Source organism: Hesperophylax consimilis, chromosome 24, assembly GCF_061612785.1.
Source record: "Hesperophylax consimilis isolate HC1 chromosome 24, BYU_Hcon_1.0, whole genome shotgun sequence".
Lineage (NCBI taxonomy): Eukaryota > Metazoa > Arthropoda > Insecta > Trichoptera > Limnephilidae > Hesperophylax > Hesperophylax consimilis.
In genome coordinates, this window is record NC_142859.1 from 9,248,169 (window position 1) to 9,266,876 (window position 18,708).

The following is an 18,708-nucleotide window of genomic DNA, read 5'->3' on the forward strand; positions in this document are numbered from 1 at the left end:
CACTTGACTAATTATACATATAATTCACCACTGTCCAGAATATGTAGAATGGTCAACTCACGTCAAGACCTTGATTTTTTTAGTTAAGTTAATCATTAATAATAATTTCCCCTTTACAATCTTCCCCTGCTTAATAGTTCTGCGTTTTTTCAGTTCTGTATAAGTTCATAGACTTGAATGAATTCAATAATTGATATGTCCCATCCTCTTATGGATTATCATCAAAATTATAACTATATATCTTACCTTTAACGGCACAAAGCACTATTTTTAGGGTAATTTGCATTATACAAAATAATATTTAATAATGTACGAATATTAAGTTAGTATTATTAGCAGCAGATGCAGATCCGATTTACAGTTCAATAATACAATATTATAGCTGAGTAATATTAGGTAACAAAATTTAAAAGGAAGTTAGAAAACAGTTTAGAAACACAGTTTATAAAATCTTTTTTACTACTAAGATTACTATAGTTTAGTAGTTTAAAAGGTCTTGTAAATAGCGCCTAATGCAATAACACGATCATTACCATTGTCGAATAAAACCGCTTAATGATCTTGTGGTTCGAAGCGTCGAATTCCCGCCCAGGCGCCGCGGTTCAATCTTTTTTACATTAACTCCACACAGATGGCCCTTAAATTGTACATAAAAACTTAAATAGTTTCTCTTATGGCGAATGTCATCTTTGAAGGTGCTGTATGGATGGATTTTTTAGGGGAGGAAGGAGTGAATGTGGGTTTTTTAAGGAAAAGAAAGGGCGGAAGTTCTAGTTAGGGTCTTAGGAATCTGTGGGTCTACATGTCCGGGGGTGTCTGGTGTATGAATCCATCCCTCCTACTACAATGCAAGGCGATGGGTCGTAAGTATTTGTGTGTTTAACTGCAGTGTTTTCAGTCCGCCACGCAGTCGGAGGGATCAAAGTCGCCAAAATCTGAGCAAACCTCGCCCCATCAACACGGACACCACTATTAAGTCACCAAACTTAGCGAACCACTTGGAACGACCAAAAGCAGAGATGTTGTTAATTATATTTATTTTATTTTATTTATTAATTTAAAAAAAAACATGACATTTTACATATTACAGTGATCTTTGGCTGTCCAACCAGGAAATTAACCTGTTTTAGGACATTCAGAAATAGGCAGATTTATTAAATGCGATTCTTGTTTTGTCTAGTGTATTGACTTTTACTTAATTATTGCACTTTATAAATAATTTGAAAAGTTTTCTTGGTTGATATAAGAAGTTGCTAATTATATATTTTAAATAATATAAACGTAAAAGAATATTCAAATATGATAATTCAAAAATAGCAATATAGTAAAAAATTATTTACATATGAGTTTATCAAATTGAAATTTTACTTTTTATTTAGATGAAATTAATAAGCTAGAGAATCAAAAATAGATAAAAGAAAGAAAGGAGATTAAAAGAAAATAGAGAATAAAAATTAGCAAAAAAAATACAAATAGGGAATTAAAAAATATGCAAAAAGAAAAAAGTATATGTATATATAAATATAAAAAAAATAGAAGCATGTAAGCTTTTCAACCATTCCGTGAAATCTTACTTTTGATTTGGTGAAATTCAATGAATGGTTCCCGGCGGTGATAATCACACCCGTCTCCCAAATTGTCTTTGCTAGCTAATTTATACAAAACAGCACAAGCCACTTTTTAAAATAATGAACGTATAACGAATCAAATAAACTATCGCACGGTTTTTATAATATTTGTGTGAATTAAATATTTCACAAGGAATATAAGCTGGCATTCGGATAGACGGGAATAGTATCGTGGTACTTTGTGACTTTTATCTGATCTCCGAGTTAAGCTTCTCAAGTAAATTTATGTTTGGCGCCACGCTTAGGACTCTTTGACCCCGAAAACTTCCCAAGTCGCCACGTATCTATATAATATGTCACTACCTGATTTGTACGCTTATTACGACGTATACAGATAATAAAATATCTAGTACAACGCATACTACGTATTAGATTATATTTAAATATTTTTATATTACGTAGTATGCATATTTATCGCATGAAATTATATTTATGATAATATGGTAAGTAATTTTGATGAGAACGGTCATAATACAAAATCAGAAGAGTTTCAGTTCAAAGAATTGTCATAGTTAAAAATTGAGAGTGGTAGATACTCTCAGAATCGCCCTTAACCCTAGATTCATAACCATTCGTCCCACAGACCGCGCAAAACGTAAATTTCTTTATAATGTCTCGAGTGAAAGAGATAGAATGATGACCTCTCAAGTACCTTCCTAGATCGCTTGTTCATTAGTAACGGGGGTGCGTTTGTCTCGCAGTAAAGTCTTGTGGACAAGTTATAGACCTTTGAACGTCTGAGAGACGAATTGTTACATTAGAGCTTCTTAACGTAACTTATAGTTATAAGTTGTTACATTAGCCTTCAAGCCAAGTAATATTCTATGAGTGAGTACACCAGCTGAGCTTGTACTCCAATCTCCAGGGTGTGGATTATATATAGTCAACTTCCCAAATGAAACAAGTCTCTTGATATGAGTTTTTATTGTACAGGTAATACAGGTAATACAGGTTATCAAACAGATCTACAAAAGGTACATAGCTCTTTAAGGCCTGACTTGTTTCTAGCAATCTATTGACTCTAAGGGCTCTGATTGACAAAGGTATAATATTAGCTCACGTGTACTTTACGGTGGATGCGGTGAACGATGATGCTGATGCCATAGGCGGAATGCCTAGGCTGATGAAGAGCGGGAATACGACTCCTACAGGGCGGCGCATAAGCGGCGTGGGCGGCTGACGGCGAAAGGGCGGCAAACGAGGGCACAGAGGCGGCCTGGGGCGGCCTGAGGCGGCCTGGAGCATGGTTGGAAACACGTGGGCGGCTCATGGCGAAGGGCGGCACAGAAGCAGCCTGGAGCAGTGGTGGGCGGCTCATGGCAAAGGGCGGCACAGAAGCAGCCTGGAGCAGTGGTGGGCGGCTCATGGCAAAGGGCGGCACAGAAGCAGCCTGGAGCAGTGGTGGGCGGCTCATGGCAAAGGGCGGCACTGAAGCAGCCTGGAGCGGCCTGAGGCGGCCTGGAGCATTGTTGGAAACACGTGGGCGGCTCATTGCGAAGGGCGGCCGTGAGAGCACGGGCCGCGGCCCACGGATATGACACAATCATATCCATGCCGGTGTGGTTGGCTGAAGATTGTCCTGACATTGATAAACTGAATCTAGTGACGCGGCACATTATAAAACGAATGCACGCCGGTCCATATTATGGGCGCCTTTTGGCGGTAAAATGCTAATTACGAACTCGTCTCGAACATGTTGGTTGCTACGCGTCTGTCGGGGAACTGAAGCGTGGGCCGGCTTGCGGGGGGAAGCTTGTCCCTTCCACCTCTATTTTAGGTGCCTGGCCGATGCCCATATAAGGATACGTTTTGCATCTTAGCCATATGATTGGTTGTAGGTACTTATAGGCCTACGTGACCAATATCAGGTCGGAGACATCGCGGATGTACGTGTATGTATTGGTGTTCACCCGATTGTAGACATGCCGAGATGCGTATATACTAGTGTGTTTACACGCTCTGGGTGTATGATCGAATTCCGGCAACGCGTGAGCATATACTTAACTTTGCAGTTAGCTCTTGCAAGCTTTGTGCAAACATAACACTACCCTCCTTGTCGATGAAACAAGATCCCAGGCAACGTGGCTGAAGCAGGGCAACGTCCTCTTGTTTGCCGTACGAGAGGTACAAAGCTACCTCATTTCACAAAGATTTAAACACTCCCTAACGAGCCAAAACAAAAATTTAACTACCTGAGAGCCAAGTTGAACAATCCTAACAAGTACACTGAACAAGGGTTGCCAAACCTCTTTCAAAAATAATTGCAGAAATGATCTCCAAGGCGGGATACAAAACACGCTATGATTTACATACACAACTTTTTTCCAAACAAAAGAAAACACATGGCCTTCTTCCCAAACAGAAAAGAATACATACGATTTTTCCAAACAGAAAAGACTACACATCACCTTCTTTCCAAACAAAAAGAATACACCTGGCTTCCTTTTTTTTTTTTCTTAAAAAAAAGACAATACCAAAACAACAAATGTAGCAAACAATGTGGTATTACCGAATGGATGTACACAATTTACCACCAGGCCTACACTTTCCATCAAACCACAAAAGAAGAACAATTAACAATGTTCACAATTGTACAATGTTATACAAAATGATATTCTGGTTAGAGAATATTATACGCTTATGCGATTGACCAAAATCAACCCATATTTCGCGTTTTTTACAATGAAATTCTTAAACTAGACATGTTTTTTTTATACACAAAATTCCTGTTATGGAATGTGTACGCTGATTATATCATGCGATTGATCGAAATCAACCCATATTTGCGTCTTTAACAATGAAATTCTTGACACTATACAACACAAGTATCAATACACATGTTATGTTATTTCTTATTATCCATTGATAATTTTGAAAAACGGAAAACAACAAAAATTCCACTCAAGATTTTAACAATATATTCTCATTTAGTCATGGTTTGTCTGGTTGCTAATAATTCTTAGGCATATAGACCAATCCTCTCGTATCGCATATTGATTATACAGGTCAACGCTACCAAGACCTACCATGTAATTAATTATAAGGCTAATATTATCCTATGACATTTAACGATTTATTTCCTATAAACCGTACAGCGCTGTACCAGGTGTTAACAAGAAACACCAGCACGTCGTAACGAAAACGTTCGACAAAATTTTCAGAACACTCATAAAGTGTTCTCACCAAATGACCAGACAAAACCCAAAATGACCTTAAGTGCAATTATTAACCCAATTCATTGGTTAAGATTCAATAATGTCCCAAAATGACATAAATATGCAACCACCATTTGTCCTTAATGACCAACAATTTTAGATTTCCAAATCTAAGACATAATTACGTTATCTTTACAAAAACTATTTCTTCTTACCGGGTATATATTATAATTCATCTTCCTATGAGAACATACACACCGCACTTGACATGGCGTAACACATATTACAATTACACAATTTTATTTCGTCTCAACTTTATGAAGGACTTTACACGCTGGTTTTTTTTTATTGATACCGAGGCAATCAAATACGTGTTTACAATTAAAAAAAATTTACACCATAATTGACATGGCATAACATATAATACAATTACACAATTTTATTTCGTCTCAACTTTATGAAGGACTTTACACGCTATTTCTTTTTATTGATACCGAGGCAATCAAATACGTGTTTACAAAAAAAAAATTCACACCATAATTGACATGGTGTAGCATATAATACAAAAACACAATTTTATTTTGTCTCAACTTTATGAAGGACTTTACACGCTGGTTTTTTACCATATTGATACCGAGGCAATCAATTACGTGTTTACAAGAAATTACAATACACAACCCATAACTAATTAATAATTAGTTAGGGAACAATTACACAATTTTAATTTACAAACATATTACATACCACTCAACAACTACTGTGTGTGATAATTCAATTTCTGTTATATAAGACTTATTCGAGTCTTTTTAATTTAAAAATCGAGAACTACATAATCCGATTTCTAGAGATTGACTTCCTTAAAAATAACGACACATATTCACTGCGCAAGAAGGAGAAAAGAAAAAAAATTCCAGAAAAAAAACAAATAATTGGTATGTAACCAATTAAATACAAAAACATTTGACATAATTTTCTATATAAGAGAATGTCTGAACAAAAACCACATACGGGGTTTCTCATTTGAACTATACAATTTATAACACAAGATATTTGAGTTATATTTACAAAATGGGTTCCTAATCTACCACTGATAACTTTAAGTGATGAAGAACGAAATCATCACTTCAAAAGTACAGGACATTTCTTACGCCGTTTCCTGTCAACGAAAAGAAGATTATATATACAAATATAACCTTAATTTGTACTAAAAATTGGTATATATTCTTAGTACAATAATTCCACGAAATATAAATTAAGTTTATTTTTCGGTCCCGGGCAGGATATTGAATGCTTAAGGCGGTTTTTTCCTTACTATAATAAAAAAAATTCCACTAAAACTTAAGGTTCTTGAATTTAACCCTCAATCAATGTAACGTGTCGTGTTTCGTAACGAAATATATACAAAAATGTATATTTTTAAATATAATTTTATATAACTTATGTAGTTATCTCATAACTACAACTTATATCTTCTATATCACATAAAAGTGTCTGAGTTTTGATTTATTGTTATTATTACTTTAAAACGAGTTATAGTTATGGAAGAGATAGGTGAAAAGAGAGAGAAAAAAAAAATTTATATTGTATTTCTATAAGATGTCTGCTAGCTAGTCAGAATCTCACAGAAACATAATAGAATAAACAGAGTGGCTACTATGCCAGCCAATAATAGATGTACTCAAAGATTCATGACGTCTTTGAGTTATAAACATTGGATGACACATAGCACCTTGTTTATTTAAATAATATTATTAGAAATGCACGAAATATGTATTATAGTTTACATAATATATCGCATTAAACTGGGTGCGAGAATGAAATATACGTATCAACATGAAAGCGGCGACCTTTGACGAATTCATATTTATTATTATTATGCGTAAATATTGTCTGTTGCGACGCGGGAATGGATCCTTTGTCGGTATTTTAATAGTCGTGAATTATTAAGATATATCAAGTTACTGCTCGTAGCGTGTTTTATTTTTGACCAAACATTTATTTTCTGTGTAATATTTTTCTGTTGCGAGTTTTTATTCTGATCAATGATTTTATTTTCTGTAATATTACTTTTGCGGCAAGTTAATAATAATAATTCCTTGTCGGTATATTATTAACAGTGAAATTGTTAACGATATTTATTCGCAGACCGGATGAGCAAAGTGATTGTAATTGTAATGACCGCCGTTGCCTTTTCAAAATTTAAAATTCTACTAATATTGAGAGGATCCATGATTTAATAATGGGAACGACCGGTAAAGTCTATGGATCTTAATTTAAAAACAACCAATACGATATTTATTAAAGAATGTGAATTAAAATAACTGAATTTAATCCTATCGCAAATTGACACTTGGAAGTTCTTTATAGTATTTGAATTATTTCAACTTATTATAATGAAACAGATAAGCAAAGCTTAACCTGACAAAAGGAATTATTTCTATACGAAACAATTAAATTGCATTTCAAAATTGAAATAACACCTCTATCTCTTGGAAACAACCACATTTAATGTTTATTACGCCGTAATTTCTCGTATTTGTTTATTGCGTATTTAGAAATTGGAACTGCGCATTACCGACGGCACCTATATACTGCGTACGTGTACCGGGCGACGGAACAAACACTCCCGGATCAGAAATGAATTATAACACACAGCTGTGGATAAAAACATTAATACACAAGAATATTACAGTAACACATAACAAGAAAAGACACATTCCATCGGGTAATTGACTATCCAGGTTGGGCGTCCAGTGTTACATTAGTGCTTCTTAACGTAACTTATAGTTATAAGTTGTTACATTAGCCTTCAAGCCAAGTAATATTCTATGAGTGAGTACACCAGCTGAGCTTGTACTCCAATCTCCAGGGTGTGGATTATATATAGTCAACTTCCCAAATGAAACAAGTCTCTTGATATGAGTTTTTATTGTACAGGTAATACAGGTAATACAGGTTATCAAACAGATCTACAAAAGGTACATAGCTCTTTAAGGCCTGACTTGTTTCTAGCAATCTATTGACTCTAAGGGCTCTGATTGACAAAGGTATAATATTAGCTCACGTGTACTTTACGGTGGATGCGGTGAACGATGATGCTGATGCCATAGGCGGAATGCCTAGGCTGATGAAGAGCGGGAATACGACTCCTACAGGGCGGCGCATAAGCGGCGTGGGCGGCTGACGGCGAAAGGGCGGCAAACGAGGGCACAGAGGCGGCCTGGGGCGGCCTGAGGCGGCCTGGAGCATGGTTGGAAACACGTGGGCGGCTCATGGCGAAGGGCGGCACAGAAGCAGCCTGGAGCAGTGGTGGGCGGCTCATGGCAAAGGGCGGCACAGAAGCAGCCTGGAGCAGTGGTGGGCGGCTCATGGCAAAGGGCGGCACAGAAGCAGCCTGGAGCAGTGGTGGGCGGCTCATGGCAAAGGGCGGCACTGAAGCAGCCTGGAGCGGCCTGAGGCGGCCTGGAGCATTGTTGGAAACACGTGGGCGGCTCATTGCGAAGGGCGGCCGTGAGAGCACGGGCCGCGGCCCACGGATATGACACAATCATATCCATGCCGGTGTGGTTGGCTGAAGATTGTCCTGACATTGATAAACTGAATCTAGTGACGCGGCACATTATAAAACGAATGCACGCCGGTCCATATTATGGGCGCCTTTTGGCGGTAAAATGCTAATTACGAACTCGTCTCGAACATGTTGGTTGCTACGCGTCTGTCGGGGAACTGAAGCGTGGGCCGGCTTGCGGGGGGAAGCTTGTCCCTTCCACCTCTATTTTAGGTGCCTGGCCGATGCCCATATAAGGATACGTTTTGCATCTTAGCCATATGATTGGTTGTAGGTACTTATAGGCCTACGTGACCAATATCAGGTCGGAGACATCGCGGATGTACGTGTATGTATTGGTGTTCACCCGATTGTAGACATGCCGAGATGCGTATATACTAGTGTGTTTACACGCTCTGGGTGTATGATCGAATTCCGGCAACGCGTGAGCATATACTTAACTTTGCAGTTAGCTCTTGCAAGCTTTGTGCAAACATAACAGAATGTTTATGAATAGTGTAACTTTTGACGAGACTGCAAGTTATTTTGAAAACATTGTTTATGATGAGTTCTGGTTATACAGAGTAAAAGTAAGTATATTATATTATTCTATATGAGTTATTATTTATAGTTACATCTTATTTTATCGTTCAAAATGTATTATTGTGCGTATTTTACATGAAATCTTTTTATTTTATTTTAGAATGGATGATCGGTAAATTGATGACTATTTGAATCGTTTATCTAATTCTGATGATAATGATTTTACCAGTCAGCAAAAGGATGAAGAAATAAGTGATGTCAAAGATTATGTGGAATTAGATTAAATGGTCCCAACAGATTCCGACAGTGATAACGACATGGTTACGTAAAAGACACGAAATGCCAACTTTGAAGAGATGCCTAAAAAGGAAAATCGCCGAAATTTTAGATGAAATGCCTACCATTGTCACACCTGGTCCAAGTGGTACTCAAAAAAAGGTTTGTGGTTATTGTGATTATAAAAAACGGCATATGACAAGGTTCTATATGGTTCTATATGCAAGCAATGCAAAAAGTATATGTGCATGGACCATCGCGGCCTCATGTGTGTGGAATGTAGCGATGAAATTTAATTTTAACTCGCTTATTATTTTTTCTGTTACCTAATTAAACATATTAAAGAGTGCCATACTTAATTTATTTATTTTATTTACAAGTACCCCAAAACTCGTCACTTAAATTTAGTCGTCTGTGAGACGAATGTTTATGAATAATGTTCCTCTTAGATAAGGTTATGAATCTAGGGTTAAGACAGATTGAACGCTGGTACAGATATTGAAAGAAGGGTAAATGTAGGAAACTCCATTAAAAAATTCTAAAGAGTCCACAATCGGGTTCTGGTACCAACTCTGATAATTGACAGTGAGGTATGGAAATAGCAGAGGAAGAACAAAAGTAGACAATGCTGTAGAAATGAGATCCCTGATTCGTGGGTTAAGCCATGTGTGATCGTGTGAGAAATGTAAAGATTCCCAAAAGAATGCAAGGCTGATCTAAACGTAATGAGTAAGATTAAGAAACGGACGCTCATATGGTTAGGGCATGTAAAGCGAATGAACCAGTTATAGAGAGAGACAACACCAAGTTTTATTCGAGAATTTAGAAGTTTGTAAGCGAAATTCTCATCGTAAAAATGTATATTTGTAATTTAAAAATCTGATAGACATATCATCCCCTTTCAAAAACAGTTTTTAATTTTTGGAAACAAATTATAAATAAATTCAATCGGGAATATTTCTAAATTAATCATGGTCGTGACAGATCTCATTAACATGTCGACAAAATCTCAACAGACCCCAGGGGTTAACTACTTTTAAACAAATATTAACCTAAGTAGGTAAACAGCGTTGAATATTTAAAAACAATCTTATTTCCACTCTTACACTCGTGCAATCAATATTAACACAATATTTAACACGTTTGAAAAAATATATTCGTACTGCTATGAAATAGATTTAATTTTACGAAAATTAAAACCGGTATATCAAAGTGTGTAGGCGATAAAGTTTTTAACAAATACCTACTTCATAAAAGTGATAATCATAGTTCTTTATTTTGAGATTAAAAAAAATGTGTTCTTGAAACAGGGTTAGTGCAATATACGGCAGTTTTATATCCGGGATAAAGCATAAATCCCCATTAGCCCACCTATGTGAGTCTAGTCCCTAAGAACGAGTGGTCGACTGTAATTTTGACAAATGTTAATACTTCACCCCGATATAGCGCTGCTGATATCACCTATTAAAATTATGACCGTTATAAAAATGATTTACACGCCTAAGCCTTGAGTTATTAGAGGGGATGGTGGATTTTGTCAGGGAATTTCAGCTCCGAGGAATGCTACTTTTTCAGCTGAGGGCCAGAATGATATTTTGATGTTAATTTAATCAATGAAGCAGAATTAATAGCGACGTTGCTGTGATATTGTCGAAATAAAATAAATGTCTTACGTTTTACTTGATTTTGTATTTATATTAAGTCATGTTCTTGTTTACGCTCTTTCGATGGAACATTAACGTTTTAAAATATTATATTTTTTGCAAAATTTTACCTCCAGCTTATAATAAAAAAATATTTTAATTTAAATACAACACAGGTTTTTGTTATTTCACAAAATGATTATTATTACACCAGCTCTACACAGAAGACCCCGAGGATGCTGTGTGAAGGTACTTTTAAAGAAAGGATGGAGGGGAAGTTCTGGCAAGAAAAATGTATGAGGAGAGCAGGAATCAGGGGGTTCGGGTGTCCAGAATGAATCTATCCCTCCCACTGCGGTGCAGGGCGATGTTCCAAGAGAGCTCTACTGGAGAGATCAAAAGTACTTCCTCAACAAGTCACACCCGTTCCGGCCTGCCGCGCACTTGGTGGGCACACGCATCCGCCACCAAGACCCGGATAAACTTCACCCCATGAACCTGGGCACCCCTGCTAAGTCACCAAACGTAACGTTTGGATGAACTATGGCTAAAATAATGTGTTGTATATTTGCGGTACATTCCAGAGCGGTAAATACTTTCAGCATCGGCCTGGTGAAAATCAGAATCGAAACGTTGCTTAAAATGGCTTTGCGTGTTCTTCCACACCTTCCACTTCTACATCTCTTTCCTCTTCCCACTACTATCATACTCACTACATACACTAGTTGGGGTTGCCATAGTTTTACTGGCTTCACACGTGTCGGGGTAGTTGGAATGTTGGTGAGAATCCTGGTACAGATATGCTATTCCAAGTAATATTTCAATAGTGAAGTATGGTTGGTCACAAAGTTATAAAAATTATATCGCTTTTAATTAATGTTGGTTTATCATGTAATAATGCAATATCAAACCAGAAACGCGTATTGTATGTACTCTGCCTACAAAACCGAATTAATTACAGCGCAAAATTACGTAGTTAAATATTATTTTGTATAGGAATCTATTAATCTATTAACACAGGGTGAAAACAGCAGATAAGCCATCCCACCTTTACCTACTGTACCTTTCCGTTGCAAAAAAAAATATAGAAATATTTTTCCATATAAAACTTATAATATTATTATTATTACAACCTTTCCCTTACTGTGCTAAAAAAAATCCACGCGTTCCGGTGCTGTGTAGTCAACACACATCTCAAAATAAGCGATTTAATATCGTAAAAATATAAATATTCATATTATATCAAAAGAGATAATAATTGTAATTTAATTGCTGAAAATATGAAAAAACCATCGGCAGATGCTAAAAAAACGTGCGAGCGGTTCACATTTAACGACGGTCCGAGACCGACTGGCTGGCGGGCGGTGGCTGGAACACACACAGCTATGCGGTCATAGGTATCGATGGTCTAAATCAAAATACAACTGCGGACGTGTGGATTTCTCTTTCTCCCGCATAGAAAACTAAAGCGGGACATCAATAGCGTGTCATTTCCTCGCACACTCTTCGCGTAACAGTGTCACACGGTTGATTGTATTGGTGTATTTGTTCCCGATTTTTTACAAAAATCTCTGATTTTTAATTGAATTTGAAAACCATGTAAAATATTATTTTTTAATTCAGTGCATAAATGTATGACGGAGGAATACTTAAAATCTGAACCTAGAAATTATTTTATTTATAGAGTTATTAAAGTTATTAGAAGCAATGTAATTAAGGAAAGGTTAAATTAAATTAAATTGTCATAATAATTAGCGAACAGAATATTTCTCAAACTTAAATAAACTAAATTAAGTCCAATATGAATGTAGATATTTTTTAAGCGTGAAAAGTCACAAGATAAAAGCTTTTATGAGATTCTTGTCAAAAGACACATTGAAATAAAGCTCCGAAACGGAGGTTCTATTGCAGTATCGGTATCCGTGTGATATCCCCAAAGAGGCTTCTTGAGTGTATATTTAAACGGTCAATTGAAAGTAATTCATAAAAGGTTTAGAGGGATAAAGACTATCGAATTTTCCCACGCGTTCATTATGTAAAGTTTCTGCATTTATTCAGGAATGGCTTTCGACTACCTTGGATAATTGTTCCTGCTCTATGAGAACTGGGCGTGCTGTTCTACAATAAAATTAAATTGACTATCGATTTAAGTACGGGAATATAATGACATTATAATAATTGCAATTTTAATCGGTTGAGTCTTGTAGCGGTGCAAGCTTGGTATATTCCACAGTTTAAAGAGCTTTAGCAGAAATACAAATGCTTATGAATTCGATTGAGGAAAATGGGAAAACTAGAAGGATCGATAAATCGTCTGAACGTACTGTATTTTTATTTTAATAAAGTCAGAGTTTTACTCACAAAATATTATTTAAACACTTGTTAACGTAGTTGACACCTATTTTAAACAAAGTGAATCACTAAACAGAAAATTCTTCAATTTTTGTATGAATGTGAATGAGGCAAGGAGTTCTGTAGTGACGTTTCGATTTTAGATGCCACTATACTGTAAGCGTCATTTTTCATTGATTTTTGTTACCAAAATAACTTTTGTGACGTCCGTGTACAAGGGGTTAACAACATTATTAAAATAAATCAGTAATTTTTTTTTTCATTTTCATTTTCTCTAGACGATAGTATGATCGTTCACAAAAGTACTTTTGAGATAATTTAAAAAAAAATACCTGACCTTTTTCTATGTAGTCCAGAACTCCATTTTGTTGGAAAAAATATAATTTGTTTAAATTTATCTCAGAATAAATAAGAAGTGACTAGATGAAATATATTTGAGTAGTTTTTTAATCTAATTATCTGAATTTGAAGATGAACCATTTTAGACCAAGACGCCATTTTGATGAAGGTTAAAGTTAATGTGTTCATTCATTTTATTTTTAATACTCAGTTATTAGCATTTAAAAAGAATATTACCGAAATTGGGTTGAAAGGAAGGTGTGAAAATACGAATGATAGAGAAAACGCGCTAACATTTACAAAAATCTATTATGACGATATAAAACACTTCTTATTGAAATTAGATTAGAACGAAAATCTCTCAACATATGAATGAAGTAGCATTTTGAGAAACACTGTGAGTTTGTTCATACCTATAGCATGTAGAATAACAGAACCTGATGTATTTTTTATAATTTTTGGAGTATTTTTATCGTTATTTTTCTATTCCGGGGATAATTCATACAGTAATTACTTTTTCAACTCCGATTATCTTAAAAAAATACTTATTTTCTGGGCTTTAAAACTTAAAGTGTTTAAGGGAAGCATGTTTTATTAATTATTTTATTAGATTTCCGGGGAAGAATTTATCGTAATAATAAAGTATTTATCCATAAAAACAGAAATTTAAATGTTCGTTTGGTCAAAATCTTAAATCTCTGAAAGTTCTTTATCGATTGCTTTGAAATTTTAACACAACATAGCATTCAAATACGAGTGTATTTCAGTTTTTTATATTATAAATATGTCACCTGTGACAGGTAAAAAAACGCTTTATTTTTTAAATATCGCCATCTATTGGATGTAAATGCAACACGCGCTATTGTTTTGACAATATAGACTGAGCCAAAGCAACGCGTGACGGGGTACAGCTAGTTAATAATAAATTTATCTTTATAGTCAAATTTTCAACCAATGTCGTTCTGTATAAAAGTAGTAAGATGTATTAAGTGCGATATACCGCTCCAGTTAAGAGGAAGTAAAGTTTAAAGCACTCCAATGAATCTCTCTTTATCACTTAATAATAAGAAGTGCGTCGTTGAGGCATCTTATATTACTACAGACTACAGAAACACATAATAATATCTGTGTTGTTTCTTTCAGAATCGCCTCCACTTGCATAACACTCGTTATATTTGAGAAACTGGGTATCTTTGCTTGGCGTTTTTGGCGTTTTTAGCGTTTTTGGCTGCTGCTGTCAGGGCCGGAGTATTTTTGTATGCAATGCGTGAGAAGCACTCGGGCGGCTGAACTAAGGGAGGCCCTCTTAAATTTGTCTCTCTGCCACGGCTAGCCCATATATCAGCGCTATTCGTACATTTTTAGGGTCTTATTGTTTGTTTGTGGATTTTATCAACAAATGTAACGAAATAATGTTAAATAATTATTTTAATGATCGTGTACCCCCAAAATATCAAACACACAATAGTAAAGCCAGAGTGTGGGTATAATAGCAATCTCTATTGTATGTCTCTGGTAAATTGGTTATTTATTTAACCTATCACGCCTCAAAAAGATATTACTAACCACAAACATCATATTCTATTATAGTTTCGGGAGGATGGATCTGACCGGGCGTAATTTTTTATGTAATTTTTTTTTATATATTACGAAGATATGTCTGAATACTGTAGGGTTCATTCATTTCTAATTAATTTTTGCTTACGTGAAAGTATTTTTTGTACCAAATATATATTTTATGCGGAAACTTCACTGGTTCATGCAAACATGTATTTTTTATATAACATCTGTAACTGTTTTTTTTCCGTAATAAAGTTTTTTTAAATGCCTTTAAAATGCTCTGAGCACACTAAAATACATTTTATTCGCTTGGCAAGAAAATAATATATCTTAGTACTGTTCTAGCTCCATTTCTTCATTTGCAAATATGTTTATTGTTTCTGTGAAAAAGCGCGTCGCAAAATTCCATGTCAATAGTTTGTACTGTATTTATTTCTAAGTAAGGTTCATATATTATTCTGTTGTTGTGAAGAACACTTATTAAGCTGAAAAATTTAATAAAATTTTTAAAATATTTTAGAGTGTCCAAATATAATATTTTCGTATCTATAACATTAGGGAGAAAAAATACATTTATCCCAATATAAGTAGATATCCTGGGGATACTATATGGCATAGATTTATATAATTTTTATAAATATGTAAACACATTATCTTGTAAGACCGTACCTACCTACAATTTACAATAATCGTGTTTTGCGGCTACATTTACGAGTATTTATACCCTGGGTCACTAAGGAGTGCTGGGGATGCATTTCAAGGGTTCAGAGTATTATCGCACGCTGGCAGTTGCATTCCTTGCGGCGGCCCTGATCGCGGTGGTTAATATCGAAAGCCGCGACTGCTAAAAGATAGTGTCGGCGACGCAGATCTTTTACGATGTTACGATGGAAGGAAGATGGCCGCCCCCTATACCCTGTACCATACACCGTCTATACCATATTCCATCCACTCAGTGCAGCGTATTCCCGCCATATTTCTGCGGAGACAAGACCCCTCGGGACGTTATGGCACTTGCAGACTCGAATTTTGGCAAATTCCGGCCGCGATGGGCGGTCTGGACAAAAACAATTGGAACATTCGAGAAACGGCGACGCGCGACGATAGACCTACTGGTACTGGGTCTTTTGACACGCGGATTTGGACATGCGCCAACGCTCGTGCCATTGGTTATTCCGCCTGTGTTTCTATGTTCCGTAGATGTATCCGCCGTATCACAATGTATACAGTTCATATAGTGGGTGTGTGAAATCGGGCCACCCCGCTTCACTCTAATATTTATATCTCACTAGAACTAGACGGAGGGTGCATGTGAATGGAGACCGTTTGGTATATGATTTGCATTTCATAATGCAATCGTGAATAAATTATTACCGTCATAAATACAGGGATATCCTAGATTTCCTTACTGATGGAGTTTTTATTTATGAAGCATTCAAAATGGTAAAATTGTGCAGTGATATGACCCTTTCAACCCTCGACTCCTCATGTGACAAATACACCATTATTTGTGATCGTAGATGTTCACTCCATATTAGTAGGTTTGGATTCGTAATGACTTGGTGGATGGGATATCTCGATATCAAATCTAGCAATTGTCATATTTACCCAATGTACCCATCCCAAAATATCACCATGAACAGTATAATTGTTGCAAGATGTCAATTAAGTAACATTATGCTCATTTGAAGTTCATCAGAGCTCATTGTAAAGCCGCGGGGTATTACTCCGATCGAAAATTGAACCGAAATATAGTGACGTCATATGATTGCCTAACTATATCCACCAATGAAAAACTCTGAAAGTCTTTAGAATAAACTTTCAGAGTTTTTCATTGGTGTATAATTTAATAAGTAGGCCGAATGAGAATTTTTCTATCTATATATTGGCATATCTATGGTTTTTGAGGACCAATTTGTTTAACATTTATAAATCGAGTGATTGCATTCAGAATCTGGCAGACTGTGGCCGCAACTGCGACGGGTAAGTTCCTCTTTTTCCCATACTCCAATCTGGTATTTGTTATGTTGTTATCTTCCAGAAGCCCAGGTATAAACATTGAGGAATGCTGTCCATAAAGTTTATCGGTTTCATAATAATAAATTGTCTCAATAATACAATTACAATTACCATAGTTCTGAGACTAGACCTTTGGATGTGTTGCGTAGGGCTTACACCAGCAGCATCTCCTAACACCAACTAATACAGTGATTCGAAGTCGAAAACAATCAGCCTTCGCTGATTCGCCGTTTCACTCCTCTTAATCGTAAAAAATCCTGGGATATTATTTATAAATCAACGCCCTTTATCGGGGCTTTTACATATGAATATTAAGAAATATACATTATTTATTGTACACAACGGAATTGCTTTATTAACAACATTTTATATTTTTTTAAAGATAAATTGAAGACGTCCGCTGACTTGGTATAATTTTTTCCCTCCATTAGTATTCTGGGCAAAGAGGAATACATATGGAAGTTAGTCCCAGAATTCTTAATTATAATTGTTGTAGGATTGATACATGCATGTCATCTAAAAAATGTCAAAATATTACTTCACTTGTTAAAATAAAAGAAATACGCATTTCAATTATAATATTAAAATAATTTTCTAGAAAAAAAAAATACTATAATTAATCTAACCTTATTTTAACGTTCATCTTAAGTCTTGATACATTCGAATTTTGACAATGATAATCAAAATAGTCTAGTGAGTGGTTTATTTATGGTATAGTCCAAGGGGGTATAATTCCGATTGAAAATTGGAAGCGAAATATTTTGACGTCATATGATTGCCTAAATATATCCACCAATGAAAAACTCTGAAATAGACCATAGAATTTCAGAGTTTTTCATTGGTGTATAGTATAATAAGTAGACTTCGAATGAGAATTTTAAGGTCTTTATATTCGCATATCTGTGCTTTATTAAGAACCATTTGTTTCATACAAAAAACCCGAAGATATCGATCTTGTAAGAGGTTTATTTATGGTCTAGTCACAGACAGATAGAAATTAATATTGTTGCTGACAATATTATTTTAATTTTAAGAAGAGGGTTTAAATAGTTACAAGAACTCAGATAACGAGATAAATAAGCAATTATCAGTGAAACAATACCGTTATGAATCATTACCTAATGTTAGTTGATAGTAATTTTTCTGTCCTGAAGAAGCTGAGTGTACACAAAACCAGTAAGTAATAAGAAATTTAACGTAAATATATATTCCTCAGTTACCAAGTAAATAACGCTTACTTTTTCTAAAGAAATACAAACATTCCCGGGTTACAGTATTTTGAAATCTCCTACTACCACCACAGTTAGCGGAAAATGTTGCTTGTGTTGGGATGGAGAACTTAGCTAGCTGAGGATTTGAATACACCGCACCTGGGTGGGACCCAAACGCAATGCCAACTCAGCCACGGAACGGTCTTAAGTGACAAGATTAGCCCTAATAAATTTAAACAAAAGAAATACACATTTCAATTGCAACCGCAACAGGCTCAGCCTTATGAGGTGGTTTATACAAAAATACTGTTATTTATCTACGTACACTTAATAATAATAATGATAATATATAGCGCCGTTTTTGTGCAAAATCACCTCAAGGGCTCCGAATATCTATATATCTTATCTACGTACAAAAATAATAAATAAATAAAA